At 31.8% G+C, this 17651-nt stretch overlaps 1 non-coding gene across 1 annotated transcript; it reads left to right on the top strand.

Moving 5' to 3' along the window:
• Positions 1 to 11975: 11975 nt before the first annotated feature.
• Mir275 (microRNA mir-275) lies at positions 11976 to 12037 on the top strand. The gene has a single exon (NR_040142.1). It is a non-coding gene; the product is annotated as a microRNA mir-275 (primary transcript).
• The last annotated feature ends 5614 nt before the right edge of the window (positions 12038 to 17651 follow it).

Below are 17651 nucleotides of genomic sequence, written 5' to 3'. Positions count from 1 at the left end.
AAGCAATTAGTACAAAATATAACAAATGGAAATAAGACGTAATAGGTAACGAATGAGTACCTAAGTATAATAATTGAAATATTAAGAGGACATCATACCAACGTTAACTTACCTTGTCTCTCCCTAGTATATAACAAACAAGTTCACAACAATCGAACATAGTAGATAATATAGTACCTATTATAGGTACCAGAGTTAAATCACTTTAGTTAAAAAATGTATTTACCATAGTAATGCCAAGAGCATTCAGTATTTTATGTAAAAATATATCAAGTAGTAAAAAGTTATCTCAGTATAAAGCTTTTAAAAAATATATCAACATAATTAATGTTTAATGATATATATTTTAATAATTATAATATAAAAAAGGCTAAAAAATGTACCTAGTTTTAAAATGACTTTTGAATAGATCTCAATGATCTTGGTTTTGCTACGTTTCAAGTGATCCGTGAATCATGTTGTACTGAAACTAATGATAAATAATTAACAAAAGTCCGATCAAGTTTATTAAACTACAGATCACGATTAAAATGTGGCATTTATTTTCATTAATTATCAATGATGAATCTATTAGTGATTGTCAAAATATATGAATAATAATGATAAAAAAAAAAAATAACAAAAACGTCCTAGGTGACAGGTATTATATTATGGTTTAATCATATAAAAAAAAAAATAAATATTACGCCTACTCGACAAAAAGGTAAACAAGCCATCCATTTGTATAATACCTATTAGGTACTATATACCTATTATACCTATTTATTAATTATTGACTATTATTTCTATTCATAATATTATAACCCGCAACATAACATTTCGAACACACGCTTGTAAGTCGATAGTAATAAAATAGTGCTGACTATACAACACTATTTAGTATAATAATATAATACTATTATAGGATATTATTATATGTACGAAGATATCCTTTGAAATGAAGAGCCGATGGCGCACAGTGCCGCACACAATAGTACGTCTATAGCGTACTTGGATATTTGTGTATATATATATATACTTCTTGCACGTATATGAAGGGTTACACGTGCCTCTGACGTCGAAAGGAGACGATGGTTTGGGTGTAAAATTTGCAACGTCACCGAAACGTATTAGCATTGGCAAAAAAAAATGTCTGTGTCTGTACACATACCTAAAACAGCTACAGTATAATGTAATAATATAATGACTTATAGTCGTACTACAGAATGATGTCGTTGTCGCGGAGTAAAAAAAATAAAAAAGAGGAAATTCTTTCGCTATCTTTTGCCTGCTAGCTAGCTAGCGCGCGCGCACAACCGATCGCGCACGCACGCACCCACTTGTCTTGCAGTGGACTCATTCGTCAGTCCGTCCGCTGTTATGATAATATTATATTATTTTAACGACGTGCGTGCGAAACGCTAATTATTATCGTCGGCGTGCATCGCGTAAGTATAATATAATAATAATAATGTTGTGTGTATGTGTGTGTGTAGTGGCCGGGCGTTTACGATGTGTATAGACTAAATTATTATAAACGTGTTCGTTCGTATTGTACCCTTACTGCTTGCATCATTGGTATTATAAATGGTATAATGTAAATTAATAAAAAATTCTATTGTAAACGCGATTCCGGGACACGCGCCGACGTGACGCGCGCGTGGACGACTCGCCGGCCGGTGGACTTTGAAACGCATAATCAATTCAATCTGTGTACCATATTATTGACAGGGTATGCGACACACAAATTGGCGGCGCCCATTGTTTTCTTTCAACGTGCAAAATATTATATATCTATGGTTAAAAAACTTCACCGCGCCCGGACGACTATGGGATCGCGGTTAGGTTTAGAGGGGGTTCATCACGTACCAACGAAGGGAGACACCGTGACCCACCTTGCAGTGTATAATTATAATTAACTTTGGTACAACCCACTCAACTATAGGCTGAATGTTCTGTTTGTGAATTGATCGCAGTGGGGTGAGAGCGAGTGAGTTACATAATAATTCGGATCAATTTCAAAAGTTTGTTATTATCATTAACGTTTTTTTTCGGTCAAATTTGCAAATTTAAGCAGGTAGAGGTAAACGCTATGATAAGCGTTGAGCGAGATATATATACTATTTTACTATAAAGTTAGTTCACACTCTGCACATATTTTGCGCTCTCGTTGTACGAAATAAATGTATACACACACAGCTCTTAAAATAACGAAAATCGTGTTCGATGTACGACGTAAAGACTAAGGAGTGACATAGACATTAATTGTGAGTATTTTTTTCACGCACGAATTTTTCAAGAACTACAGAGTATACCACTATACCAGAATACGTTTATGTGGTATAGCCGTAGGAACTATACAGTATGCAGTGCATTTGTTTTTTATGCAAACATACATTACCGCGTAAAATACATGATGGTTGTTAGACGTTAATTATAATTATAGGTAGGTGCCTACATATTATCATTATTTATTACGCCCATAGATGCAAGACTAGCAAAATTATTTTTAAATATTCTGAACGACGGCAGAATAAACATCTAAGATTTGAATGAATTCTCTAAATACGTTTAGAGAATTCATTCAAATACCTAGTTATACTCAAAAAAGCATTATAATAGTATTCGATAAAATATTTTTAAATAACAATTTTAAACTGTTTTCCAGAAAACAATGTTCTTAGGTATAATATTATTTAACTATGTTATTGATAGTCGGATGCCGGATGGCGTGTTTTTTTCTAACTATTATCTCTACGCTCTTATATTTTGCAGAGCCATTTTCATACCGACAAAGAATATTATTCTTATACCTACCAATGAATAAAAAATATCAAAATGTTTACATACCCGCGAATATATACACATTTGAATAATGTTCTAAAAATGTATTAAAATACAAAGCAGTATTCAAATTATTGTATTTGCAGAATACATTTATACGAATTCAAGTCTCTCTACATATACATAATGGTATAGTTAATGTCGGAAAAATCAACGTTTATATAAGAAAGACCGAGGACAACTTGTGTTGCGTTTTCTTATAACATAAAATATATCGGTGTATATATTATGATACCTGATGTATAGACTTCATGATTTCGTTCCGGTGGCTTCAATGCGCAGTGCGCACATAACATTATAAAGTATAAAAACATATAATAATATTAAACTATATAGTCGTATGCGACAGGCTCTGTGTGTCTGTGTTGTGTCAACTGCAGCTGCATATTATGTCTTTTACACGCTTTCTAAAGAAATATTTCACAAATTTAGACGAATTGTTGTGGTTTTTTTTAAATATTTTTTTTTTTTTGCTGTACCTCTCGACCTCGCGGAATCTTCTAAATGCAAATATCTCTTTAAACCGGTTAGCTATACATCGAAAAAAAAATTCGCATATATCAAATTTGCGAAATCTTCAATTTATGCGGTTTCACCACTGTACACATATGGCACACGTACCTACTTATACCCGTTTAGTTTGTATTCAAAGAAATATCATTTGATTATTTATAAAAGTTAAATAACCCTCACTTTAATTACAATTGATATTAAATTTTGTTTTTTCGTGGCTTCAGTAATAATCGATTAGCCTACAATAATTTGTTGTTGAATTAAATTAAATTAATTGTGTATAAAGTTCAAAAGTAAATTTATGTACGGTATATACATTTAATTATTAGAAGAAAATCTCAGTCGTCATTTTAAAATTCTACAACGCAAATGTCAGAAATTAATAATAAATTAGAACGACTTTAGATATTAAAATTATTTTATTAAGATGCAAACATTATAATGAAAAGTGACCATATTTGAATTGCATATTAATTTAGATATTAATATTAATAGTTTTCTGGCATAATATCAACTAAAAAAACAAATTAAAACCGACATTACCCTCCTTTTTCAGTACAAAATACAAACATAATAGTATGGTATAGGTAATACATAATATTATTATAGAAATTATTATGAAATTTTAGACTGCTGCAGTCCGCAGTGTTAGCGTTTTAATTAATCCGCTTTGTGTGTGACAGTGTGACACGCTATCTATAAATACCTATACTTCATAGGTACCTATATAGTATATAGTAGGTACTATCTAAAGTGTAAGTACGTAATAATTTTTTAATAAATCCGTGTGTATACAATACTCAATAGTATATTATTGTGTAGGTATCTATTATATATATGGTTCGTAGCATACTCGTTTAGTAATATTAAAAAATACATATAACATCAACACGCGAGTTCGATATATATTATTAATTATTATATTCATATTTGATTTTATATAGATACATAGCGTAATTGCGCGTAATCGAATCGTTATATTTATCAACTAAGTGTTACTTATTATAACATCATGTTCACGGTACGTCAAAATTACTATAATATTATTATATTACAATTTATAGATGAGCTGAAAATTAATCATGTTATACATTTAGTTCACTATGTGACTGCATGTGACTTATTGGCATTTTCAAACGACGCCGCCGATGAATAACTATATACATTTCTTTAATGAATTCCGTAATACGCATAGATGATAACAATTTTCAAGATGAAATTTAAAAATGGAATGGTGGGATTTGTAGAGTGGTAGTAGAAGGAGAAGAAGAAGAAATAGTAGTGTTGTTGCGGTAGACTATCTATCTCCGCGACGTTCCATTAAACCCGAAATACGGCTCTTTTTCTTTATTATTTTCCTCTATTTTTTCCGCTCCTAAAACTGGGAAATTGGCTGCCGCACAAATCACATTCACACACGTTTCCGTCGCTCGTAAATTTCACCGCCATCAAATTTACCGTCCTAGACCAAGTTTAGTGGAATAGGCGCCCCGGCGACGATGCCGAAGTAGGCCGCGATGGCCCTGCCGCACCGTATACGCAACATTACATGCTCGGTGTGTATTATATCGATTCACTGCTCTGAAACGACTGTTCGGGACGACCTTCTTTAATATACGTTTGCACGAAATGGCAACGAGGTCAGTTTAGCGTGTGTATGCGGTGGGTACACAAGTCTGCTGAGTAAAAATACGATTTTCTTAAATCCCGCCACAAAATAATTTACCAATAATACTTTCTATATCGTCCACATTATAGTTTAGTGTCTAAAATGTCTCAAATTTCATATTGCGTACGAGTGCACGATTTAGTAAAATTGTTTATTATACAATAAAATTGAATTGCATTAGAAAACAGTTAGACATTTTATTTACCATAGTCATTGAATTCCGTACTACACTATCAATATAGCTATTTGTGACGCATAATGCATACGATTTTAACTTTTAAGTCTGGACAATCGCTTGTTAATACAATGTGAGAGGTGACTACTTTTATAGTAAACGTTATGTGATTTGATAATCACTTAAGTAATACTTTAGGTGGTGCATAAATTGCATCTTAAATTGTATTTACACGGATTGTCCGTTGTGATTTTGTGACTATGACTAACAATGTGATTCATAACGATATCTTTAAAATATGTGGTACTCTGTATTTATAGCAATAATACATAATGTTTTAATATTCTTTAAAAAGTAATACAGTTATAACGTTTAAAGGGACAAAAGTCGTACGTGACTAAATTATTTCACAATAATATATAATAACCACTGCATCGTTGTTTAGGTTCCTAATGCCTTATAAGACCTTAGACATATTACCTACATATACGACATAATAAGAAATATTATTATCAGTGTTATCCCGTGGAATGACTTCATATTAGTAAAAATTATTATAAGAGGGTATATATAGAGATACGAATGATACGATTAGTATACCTATAGATTTTGAATTAATTATTATTTTTCAAATGTACAACTTTGTGAATAGGAGAAGATAGTTTCAAACATAAGTACCTAGGTATCATATAATGATTACATAATTTATATTTTGTATTTTAAAAGGCTTTGTATGAACACGTTTTTAGGTAAGTATTAGATACATTTATTTTCATAAATAGGTGACATGAGTTACAGACATAAGTGTATGTCTTATACCTATATATACCTATATATACCTATATATATACCTATATATACCTATATACCTAGTTATTTTATGTATCTGAAATTATATGTTAATTGTTTGAAAAAAGGACAGAGATTTATATTTATAAATAAAATATATCTAATGATTTTAATAACCTCGTGTATGGTGATTGTTGACCAATGTCATTATTATTTTTGATACCTTCTACGACGTTTGACACTTGTCGTGATATACTATTATTATTATTATAATAATATAAATGTATTCATACATGACACAAAACAATTTACACTTTTAAGCTATGCACATTTTTCATAATTTGATTATATTATAATTTATTTTCCAAGGTCAAATTTGCATTATATGAAATACTTATTTTATGAGTATTAATATGAACATATATTCCTAATTCTAACAACACATTTCAGCACATCTAGCTTTTACGTTTCAATGCATATTTTTAATTTTATTATTCTAGAAATAATTAATTTATGGTAAAAGTTAGTTTTAAAAATACTATTTTATTTTTTAATCTTATGAATTTTAAATGTTCATTAATAAAAATAAAATGTCTATATTATATAAAATTAAATATATTTGAATATTAAAGTTAAACTATTTAATCAAAAAATATAAGAAATATTTAAATATGATCACTAAAATATAATTTAACAGCTACGCCAATATCAAAGAACGATTTTAATGTATATAATAAATATACTTAAATGTATTATGTATTATGTATTATGTATTATGTGTATATTTTATATTTTATAGAATATTAATTATGTAGCCTGACATTATAATGGCGGCTCGTTGCCCGTTGGCCATTGCCATGGTTGAAATGGGTTTTTTCTCACTTTTTTAGAATTATATATTTAGGTGGTCAGTTGTTATTTTACTTGAATGTAGAAGTCACTACGTCGTAATGAAGGGGTTTGTTATGAATTTACTATAGAATTGGAAACTTGTGATTGTTACAAACTAATGATTTGATAAAATAAATACAATATACAACTATTATGGAAAACTAGTATATATTCTATAATTCTCCGTTATAATGCTAGGTATTGTATTATAATATAATACACCGTAAAAATCTAAAAAAATCTTATAATACATAATACAGGTACAATTAATACACATATTTCCTTATGCATCATGTAATAAAATATGATGATATTATATTCATAATAATATAGTTATCATAATAATATTATACATTATGCATGTAAGATTAAACCATCCATTTTTCAATATAATGGTGAATATAATTTCGTATACAAAAACGTAAACGGATTCCAAGAGTACTTTTATGGCGCAGAGTGAAAGAAAAAACAATAAATTGCTTAAATGTTATAATGGGCTGGTTCCCAGAAATAGTGGACCTCTCTTAAATGCATATTCCATTTAGACAAAAAAGCAAATAGGTACGAGGATAGTTTAATAAACATCATGTATATTTCACTCGTACTGTACGTCATATTATTTTGTTATATTCTGTATAGGAATATCAAGTGACGAACTGACACAAACTCAATATTATTCATTTGTCCATTTATACATTATACTTTTATTCCCGTTTCCTTAGCATGTTTTGGTTGCCAATATTTAGTTACAAGTGTAGGATACCTAAATTTAAATTTTTTTTACTACCTTTCAGCGAGCGTCACTGTTCAAACTTCATTGAATCCAAGCACAAATATATCTATTCAATCAAGTTTGTAATTAATACAACGCAACACAATGTAATACAATAATACAAAATACTGAAAGTTTTACTTCAAAAATATAAGTATAGTAGAGTATTGTATCTATATTCTGAATTCTCCATACAATATCTGTATTATATTAAGTGGATGCAGTAATAATAGTGTCCCCACTTAAGGACATCGTCGAATGTACCTATTGTTAGAATCTTGATCGCGAGACTGCACGGGTTTAACAGTCATCGGTCGATAGGCATGTAAAAAAAGAATGGGAATGTTGGGTGAATGTTCGGAGGGGGGTCAATTTTACTCTTTGTATTTGCGAAAATATGCGTGCCGTTTATAGATGAGGCAGTGCGAGTTTACCTGTTTACCTATATTATAATGGGTATACACTGTATAAACTATAAAGTATTATGGACGATCGATTGGCTGTCGAGCTTAAACATCATTCGTTTTCACGCATAATATATAATATATTATAGAACATACGTATCGAAAACTTCAGTGCATATATAGGTAGGGAGGCTCTGCGTTGAAATTCGAAGGCTCCAGATTAAGTTCCCAAAGCAGGACAAACGTAAATAGGATGGGGTGGGTGGTGACGGCGTGACGAGGAGAGTGAACATTTCGCCGTAAGTCAAGAGGGCCCCCGCGATAATCCTACGTACAACATATTATATACATATAGTAAAACGTGTAGGTATATACTGAGACACACTGCACACACCCACACTCGTGCACATATATAATAATATAATGTAGTACACGTATACTACATAATATAATATTAGGTATATTTATACGCTGTGTATATAATAATAGTAATAACTAATAACGCATACGACATAAACCTTCGCGTCGGAGGAGTTGTCGCGGTGGGGGTTGCAATCGCGAAACGAAAAATTGCAATGTGCATGCACGTGGCAAGGTCATTCGTTTGCGTTGCATCGAGCGCGCTGCGCTGCGCTTCGTCGTCGTCGACTCGCCGCCGTCGCTTGTGGGAGAGATGGCGAGAGGAAAAGTACGACGACGTGTAGAAATTCCACCAGCGGCGTCCTAGTCGACGGCTCTCTCGCAGACTGACACATGGACTTGCGAGGAGTGTGCGACAGACAATTTTTTTTCTCCAATCCTTTTCAACCCCTTTTTCGCTGAAGCCTGTCGTCGCCACGAAATATACACGCACACTGATAATACACTCGCTATTATATTATGCCCTACCGTCATTTACGCACGTACTGCGCCACCGACACTCTCAGCACGGGTAAGTCAATAATAATAATATGTATATTATCATGTATAGTATAATATGTATGTATAGTGTCATCCTCGTGGTATAGCTTTTTGAGCTTGCAGGCGACAAATCACGATATTCTGTAAACTTTATTATTGCGTACCTATATTATATTGCCGCACAACAAGGTGTATACGCATTGAAGTACAGTGTGGTTTATTGTGTATCTATACAATATTATATACGTGTGTATCGTGATGTGTATGCAGTATAACGTATGAAATCGAATGACGAATAACGGAATATAAAATTCACAAATACTGTTCGACGTGCGGTGTTTTTTTTTTCCTTACCAAATCTGAATACCGAAACGCGAGCGCCTACTTACAGATGTTATGCCTATATCCTATACTCTATAGGTTCACCTCTTGTAGTTGTACTCGTATGAACTCGAGCCAAATATTTCGCGGATACACTTTGCCAACCTCGTTAAACGCGTTTTCTGGGCATTCGTCTACGATGTCGTCCTCGCAACTCTGGTTTTATTAAAATAATATATTGTAGATACTATAATGGGGGCACATTGGTATAGGTATATTTATTGCATTGCCATTTTGTGTGTGTGTGTGTGTGTGTGTGTCGCGCACCGAATGGCTGATAATACATACGCACTCTGCAGAAGTGCACAAACAATACTATGGGATTCAAGGTTACACTATTTTAGAATAAGTGTTATTACACAGAATGCTGCTTTCATTACATATAATGCACTTGCGCTGCAATATTGCAGTCGATGCAGTTATGAGTTAGATGCGCGCGTCTATTCCGCCATTTCCGTCCTTTGTGTGCCGCGAGGTCATAAGTCCAAAACGCGCAGTATTCCGTCGCAAAACAATAACGAAAAACAAAAAGATAAAATTCTCGTGGTGTGCAATCGTTTGCAATAATGCGCGCGCGTGTCGATCGTAAGAAGTTTGGTTTTAATGGTTTGATACATAGCCACATAGGTACCTATATAATAATACGTGCGATACCTATGTGAGTTTTACGTGTGACGTCGACGCATACTATATATTATACGTCATGTTTACGAGTGCAACGGTGTAGTGTAGTAAAAATGCAGTGCAATAATATTATAATTTAATAGTCACTCTTCCGCTAATATATTATTTTTTTATACTGTACGTGCGATACAAGGACTCCGCTGCGTTGCAATCTTCACTGCAGCAGGAGGAGTGATCTGGGAGTGGGTAGTGAAATGTGCGGGTACAATTGCATGGTGCAGTGTGCGGTGTGCATTAATTTTCGACATATAGCGCGCGTTTTATTGTTGCATTGGTGGTTAACTGCGTTTTTAGCGCTTGACTTCGTATATAATTATTAATTATTATGTTTGATATTCAGATACGTGTCGGCAAAGATGCGGCGGTTTGGACATTGGAGGAGGTATTTGTGATGGTGGACTCGTCTGCCCGCGGGCTTTTCTGTTTTCAAATCATCCGGCCCGAGTAATGTCTATGTGGCCGTATGCGCATACAACAATAATATTTGTAAATTAAATTCGCAAATCTTTAAATGGGCTATGCTATTACAGGCGCGCAGCCTGGATTATGTTTAGGGGTGTTTAAATTTTATATTAAAATAAAGCTTGTTGCAGTGAGGGGATATCAGTCTTCATATTAACATAATAGTAAATATGAAATAGGAGCATATGACACATATTTTGTAGAAATCTGAAGTATATCACAAGTATATTTTTTGCATAAATATACTGTTTATGGGCAAGGGGGTGTTTCAACACCCGAAACCACCCCCCCCCCCCACCATTGGTTCGCCACTGTACTATTATAATAATATATGTTGCCCATATTAATATAATCTAATCGCTCGACTGTAGTGTATAATGTATTGTGGGCGACACGCGTACTCGGCGTGTCGGCGCGCGCGCGTGTAACGCGTCGACGGCGGACGAACAACGAGTTCGCGAGGTGGTAACACTGTGCCGGTGGCCGTCCACGACATTGCGAAATCGCCGCAGTTCGAGGGCCCGCTCACCCGCCGCCATACGGTCTTCTCTCGCCGAGTCCGCCTATATCGTTATACGTAGTGTGCCGACAGACGTAATTTCTCGAGTGTTCGTTTTTTCAATTTTTTTCGTGAGCTTATCGACCGTCGTTTTTTCCGCGTTCGTATTGCACGATAATTGTTTGATCGTGTCAAAAAAAACAACACAATGATTAATATTTTCGACAGTGGATGTGGTTATGTGCTTGCATGTGCTCACTCACTCTGCAGTTATTGCATTACTTCAGTCTCACACACACATCACACTATCACACGCGCACGTAATATAATTTTATAAATTATAATACCCTCAACGTCATACACACATCGTCACATCGTTTATAAATGTATATATAATATTGTGTTATATGTATAGGGAAAAAGCGTTGGCAACTTACACACCACCGCGGGAGCCGCAAGTCGTCTGCAATTCCGCCACCGCCTTCGCCGCATTGTCCGTCGCCGGCGCCGATGACATTCGACTGCAACAGACGCGCACACTCGTGTCTCGTTTTAGACTACGCCGAATATAGTACGAATATTATAACATACGTCGTATGCTGATAATAATATTAAAAATAATATAAAATTTATACCTATTTAGAGTGTATACATGATATGCATTATACGTCCGTGTACAGTCTCGTATAGTCCCGTCTTAGTCGCATAAGTCGCCGCCCATATACGCTTCTAACGTCGTAGGTTTCGGTTTTTTTTTTATCTGTTTGTTCTAAAACTCGTTTTTTTTCTGGTTTCTATTAGCGGTTTTTTAAAAAATATTTTGTTTGTTCGAGTTTGCGAATAATATTCACATCACATAGTAATATTATTATAATATACACGCGACATTTCCAGCTGCAGGAGCACTCCTCTCAGTCGCCGTCGCCGTCGCCTCCACCGCCGCCGTCGCAGCAACCGCAGAGGAGAGTATAATATATGACGTATACGATATCGAGAAATCGGTTGTTTTCACGGGCTGCTACAGGCACTCTTAGACTCTTTAATGTTGACGAAGTCAGGTACCTGAAGTAGCGCGTGGAAATTTAACCAAATCGTCTGTTGTCGTCGCCGCGATGACTCCGCCACCAGCTCCACCGCAGCCGTGGAGTATAATTTATACACACAAAAATACACACATAGCATTGTAGATATCGACTAGATAATGTATTACAGTTTTATACGCGGGTATACAATATTATACTACTATATGTACACGCGTGTAATGTAACGATATATTATTATTATTATTATTATTATTATTAATATTATAATATGATATGTCGAGTAATCTATAACGACTATAACCTATAAGCTATAATCTGCAGCCTGTACGAGAAACGTTATTATATCTCCGAGTGTGTGGCAAAGTTTTTCAAACCACCTGTTGATTGTACTTCATCAGGTGCTCTGGTAATGCTGAAAATCCCGGCACTTGTTGGAGTGCAATTCACTTGCTGGCATCACATCTACGAGCACATGCAATGTGACTGTTTGCACCGGTTCTCTGAGATAAATAACGCATTAAATACCTACCTATTTTGCGCACGAACGGACTTGCAGCTATATTGTGCCCAATGTACTGTATACCTAGCGATAATATAATGATACAGGTAGGTAAGCCGCGTGGACCATTGGCCAGAGCGTGTGTAATATTATTATGTATTTATACTCTGTATTGTTAATACTAGGTATAGCTGATTGTTATAATATATTATACAGATTGTTTAAATGTTGCTTTGATTATTGTTATTATAATCGAAAAATGGCAGTTTCGCGAGTGTATTGGACGACCACGGTGTCGACGCCAACAGATGTTGCTCTGACCCTGTGCAAAAAAATGTTGTCGATTCGCAACCTCCGGTGCTTTGCGTGCGTGTTTCTAACGGGATTGCGTAATGCTATACAGTTGAAGGTAGGTAACATATTTGCACACACATACACAGGTTGAATAACCTAACCTACGTATTATAGATAATTTTTACACGAATACAAAACTCATGACGGTCGCCGAGCATTCACGCATATTGAAAATCAATCTATTTTTATAGAATATTATAAACGTATATTTAAATTTTAAAGTTACGATTTATTCTCTTATATTCAGATCAGTTGCCTGGAACCCTAAGCAACTAGGTATAATATTATATAAAATTGAAAAACTGAAACGACATCATTTCCTCCGCATTTTAATGCATAAAATTAATTTGGCCGGTCGTCCGATTTTCGAGGTTGAGCGTCAATACAATATTATAAGCTCATTAAAATCTAGAAGCAATTTAAATGATTGATTTTTGTATATACTCTTTTAAATGGCCGCATTGATAGTCTGCGTATGTTTTGAAAAATTGCAAATTATGTCTTATAATATAGGTACTACAAGTCATAATGTTTGTAATTTTCATTGTTTCTATTCCAAACCATAAGTAAATATGTAGTCCAAGTAGCCTCTTGCAATATACATGTATTGAATTTCAAACCCTCGTAAAAATGAATATAATTTTAAGTTCTTTATAGACGATAAGTAAAAAATAAAACATTGTGCCCTCATAATTATGTATAGTATAGTATTAATTAACTGATTTGTATCTTATGTTTTTATATTTATCTCATACCACATTATATAATATAATATGTTTTATAAGGTGTTTTATATTACACTATAATTATTGTATACTCTTGCAGTTTTGCCCCTCCATGGATGTAAATTATTTAATAAATTAATATTGAAAAATCATTATATTTGAAAAACGATTCTTATCGAACTTTTTTTTTTAACTAGACAAAATAAAATATGTTTTTTTTTAAAAATTATTTTCAATTTTACTTTCTAACTATACTGTCAATGGACCATCTACCATTCAACTTAGTACTGTGAAATATAAATTATTACATTTGCTTATTGTAATTTTATACTATAATATAATATTATATATTATTTTGTACAGATTATGAATAACTGTAAATGTCTATTAAATACAAATAAAGACTAAAATGTGTACTTTTAGACCCCGGTCGATCAATAGCGGATGTCAAGTAATTTAATGCTGTGCAATTTTAACCAATTAAAATAATGATAAAACAAAGCCAGTGTATTATGCATATATTATCACAATGCATGTGTACTAACTACATACTATGCATAATAATAAGAATAACATGCAGTTATCGAACAATGACGGTTAGCAACTATATAAAAGTGATAATAATTTAAAAATACTTTAAAACGATTTATTACTTATCTTTGACGGAATAGTTGCATGTATGTAAACACCTATATCGGACTAAATTGCCCACTCACTCTCTCACTCTCTCTACCTTCCGCTCTAATAGGATATCACAACATTCATAATAAGCTTCTATTAAATATTTACCAAGAGATATTTTAAACATTAGTTTTGTACTCGCTGACAAATAAATGTGTGCGCGTAGCACTTACAATGCCTATATTTTTATATATTAGATATATTATAGTGTGACATATTTTGTGTACCTACATTTATTTAATAACTGTAAAATAAATTTGTTTTTTAGAATATGAAAATGTGTTATCGGCATATAGGTACTAAATTGGTTATATAATTCTATAGTCACTTTAAAACTAGGCTGTTGAAGACAATAAGAATTTATTTTTATGATCAATATAACTTTAGGTGTTATACCTATACTATTTTATCTTATGATTTCTGATCGTATATTTCTTAACATACAGGTAGTTTAGTATTGTTATATTCACATAAATATTATTAAGCTATAACTACTATTTATGTGTAATACAATGTAAAATAATTAGGTACAACAGAATAACACTTGTTGTAAATTACTTTAAACAATTTAAAGCCAAAAACATTGTATAAATATTTAATTAATTAGTACTTTAATTAAAACTAATAATTTAAAATCAATGTTATATCAATTATAGTGGATTAGTGCTTACATTAGTTATAGCGTAATATAATACTGGAAATGGTATTATGTAAATTGTAAAAATGATGTTATTCGTACCTATAATAGTATAAAATATAGGTGCAATAAAAAAAAAAGGTGGGCTAGTGGGTGTCGCTTTGCTGTACAGTAAGTTACAACTGAGTCACTGTATGGATGGTGTTAAATTTGAATTCAACGATATTAAATTTCCAAGCTTTTTGAACCAACAAATAAAAGTGTATTGAACAATTGGAAACTGAATATGTCCGTAAACATCTCAGACTAAGTCAAAATATTTTGAAAATTGTATGGTGTATAGAAAATGCTAAAATAAATATTCAGTGAATATTGCATGTATCTTCGATCGTTTGTTTTAGATTTACACCAAAAACCAAAATCGATTTTGTCAAAAAAATTTCCATTTTTCCTTAATTTGTATTTTGTTTTTCTCGGCACTTTTGAAAACTTTTAACATTTCTTACGTTTTACCCACTCAAAGTACCAACTAGATTCAATTTCCTATCAGAAAAGATACTGTTGAAGAAAATCTAAGCATTTTTACTGTCCTAAAAAGTTATGACAGTTTCCTAAAATAATAAAAATAAAAAAAAATACACATCATTGTAATACCAATACATTCATCGCTCCGCTGAGAATCTAAAATCTGTTGATCACTATTTAGACAAAAAGTAGTAAAATACAAAAATGCATGCAATTTTCCTAAATTTAATTTAAATAATAAATATTATTATAAAATGTTATGTTTTATCTGATATTAAAATACATTGTACAATGAATAACATAACCCATAAATATCATGATTAAGATTAACTTAATTAGCAAGTAATATTTTTAAAAATATTTTAACTACATATTTCCATGAATAAGACAATTTATATTGTATTAAATTTAAGTGTTAAAAGTTTAATTATTTTCTTGATTATTTGTTTTGTTTAAATTCAAAACTATTTGTTTTGCTTGGACATGCATAATATTAATATTAGGTTCAGTTATTTATTATATTATTATATTTATACATTATACATATTATATAAAATAAAATCAATATTATAATCGACTACCGGACTTCAAATCACGAATACTAATAACTGATAAATGATAAGTCGTAATAACTAATAAGTAATTTAGTACCTACCTAAACGTTAAAAATACATTGAAAATTACATTGCTGTATCTACAATGTAATTAATTTTACTTTTATATTAGGTAATAACTAAAGGGACGCATAAATTATTTTTAAAAACAAAAAGGTGGCCCTGACTTTTAGTTAATGTAACTATGTAATATGTTTGTAAAAATTCTCACAAATAATAGAAAATAAGAGTTAGTCTAATAAAATATTTTTGTTTGACCTTATTTTAAAGTAATTTTTTTAATTAGCTTTAAAATGAAAAATATGCACGCATCACATAATTGGCATAATTGTTATGTATCCCATACAGTTTTTAACACCATTTTGTGAGTATGGTAAGGATTGATATTATTTCAAAGTTTGTTACAATTTAAAGCATTAGTTATAACTTATAACTTATAGATAAATAATTTATATCAAATACATTTTGAACACATTTCATTATAATTGACAACATTAACGTTATATCTAAATATGTATCATATCATTATAATAATATAAAAAAAACATAAGTCAACCAAACATTTTGCGAATAATTTTCAAATATCATTGTTCTCCAATAATTTGTAACAAACATTGTGGATAGCCAGTCATTAAAACAATCGTTAGAGTAGCCAACCTAAAAAAAGCTATATGCGATTTAAAAATTTGTACGTGGATATGTGGAATTCCAAATATTTTTAGATAGTCAATAGTGATATAAGATTTAAATTTAAATATGTCACATTCCTACTCATAATTTATTGAAGTTGGTTGATCACTGGTAAAATATTGGTAATAGTGTCTTAGTGGCGACGTACCATAATTTTCGCGATCTATACATAATTAAAAACATATTATTCAACAATAAATTAATATATTAATATTACGCTAAAAAAAGTCGCTTTCATGTAAATTAGAAAATCATTGGAAATAGAACCCTTTGCTGGATCCATAGATCTCCACTACTCCCATTTTACTTCCATAAACATTCAATTTCATAGGTATGGGCTCCATTTTGTGGGTCTATATATGTAGATTTATGGTAGATCACTTGCGATACCGTTACCAAAATATTAAGTATATATACTTACCTATTTGTAGGGGGGGGGTACAGGGTACACCTACCTACTTATAGATTAAAATTACATAATTTTTATACTCATAAGTTGAATAATTAGTTTCAAAATTGTATTTTATGACAACTCCATTAAATTATAAAAATTATTATGTATACTTTTATAAATTATTATTATGTTTGACCATTCCACTTAATTCCACTTTTCAACAATGGCCAGTCACGAAACCAGCCATAATTTATGAAAATAAATTGTACTGCTATAATTTTAGTGATATTATTGGCATTTTAATGTAAAGGCGAGGATGATTTATTTACTATTTAACAGTTAGATTCAAACTAGCACTAGTAAACAATGATTAACGAGTTTCTAAAATCGAATTATTATTCAATTCAAAGGATTGATCTAGTGCACTATTTGTGCCAAGGGCTGTGAGCAACAAAGCAAATTTATTGTAAATATGTTAAATATAATAATCCAACCCTACCAAAAATAAAAAAAACTGTTAGACTTTT

The sequence above is a fragment of the Acyrthosiphon pisum genome, chromosome A1 (genome assembly GCF_005508785.2).
Source record: "Acyrthosiphon pisum isolate AL4f chromosome A1, pea_aphid_22Mar2018_4r6ur, whole genome shotgun sequence".
Classification (NCBI taxonomy): Eukaryota; Metazoa; Arthropoda; class Insecta; order Hemiptera; family Aphididae; genus Acyrthosiphon; species Acyrthosiphon pisum.
Note: the sequence above shows the minus strand (reverse complement) of the source record. Positions and strands in the feature narration are given on the sequence as shown.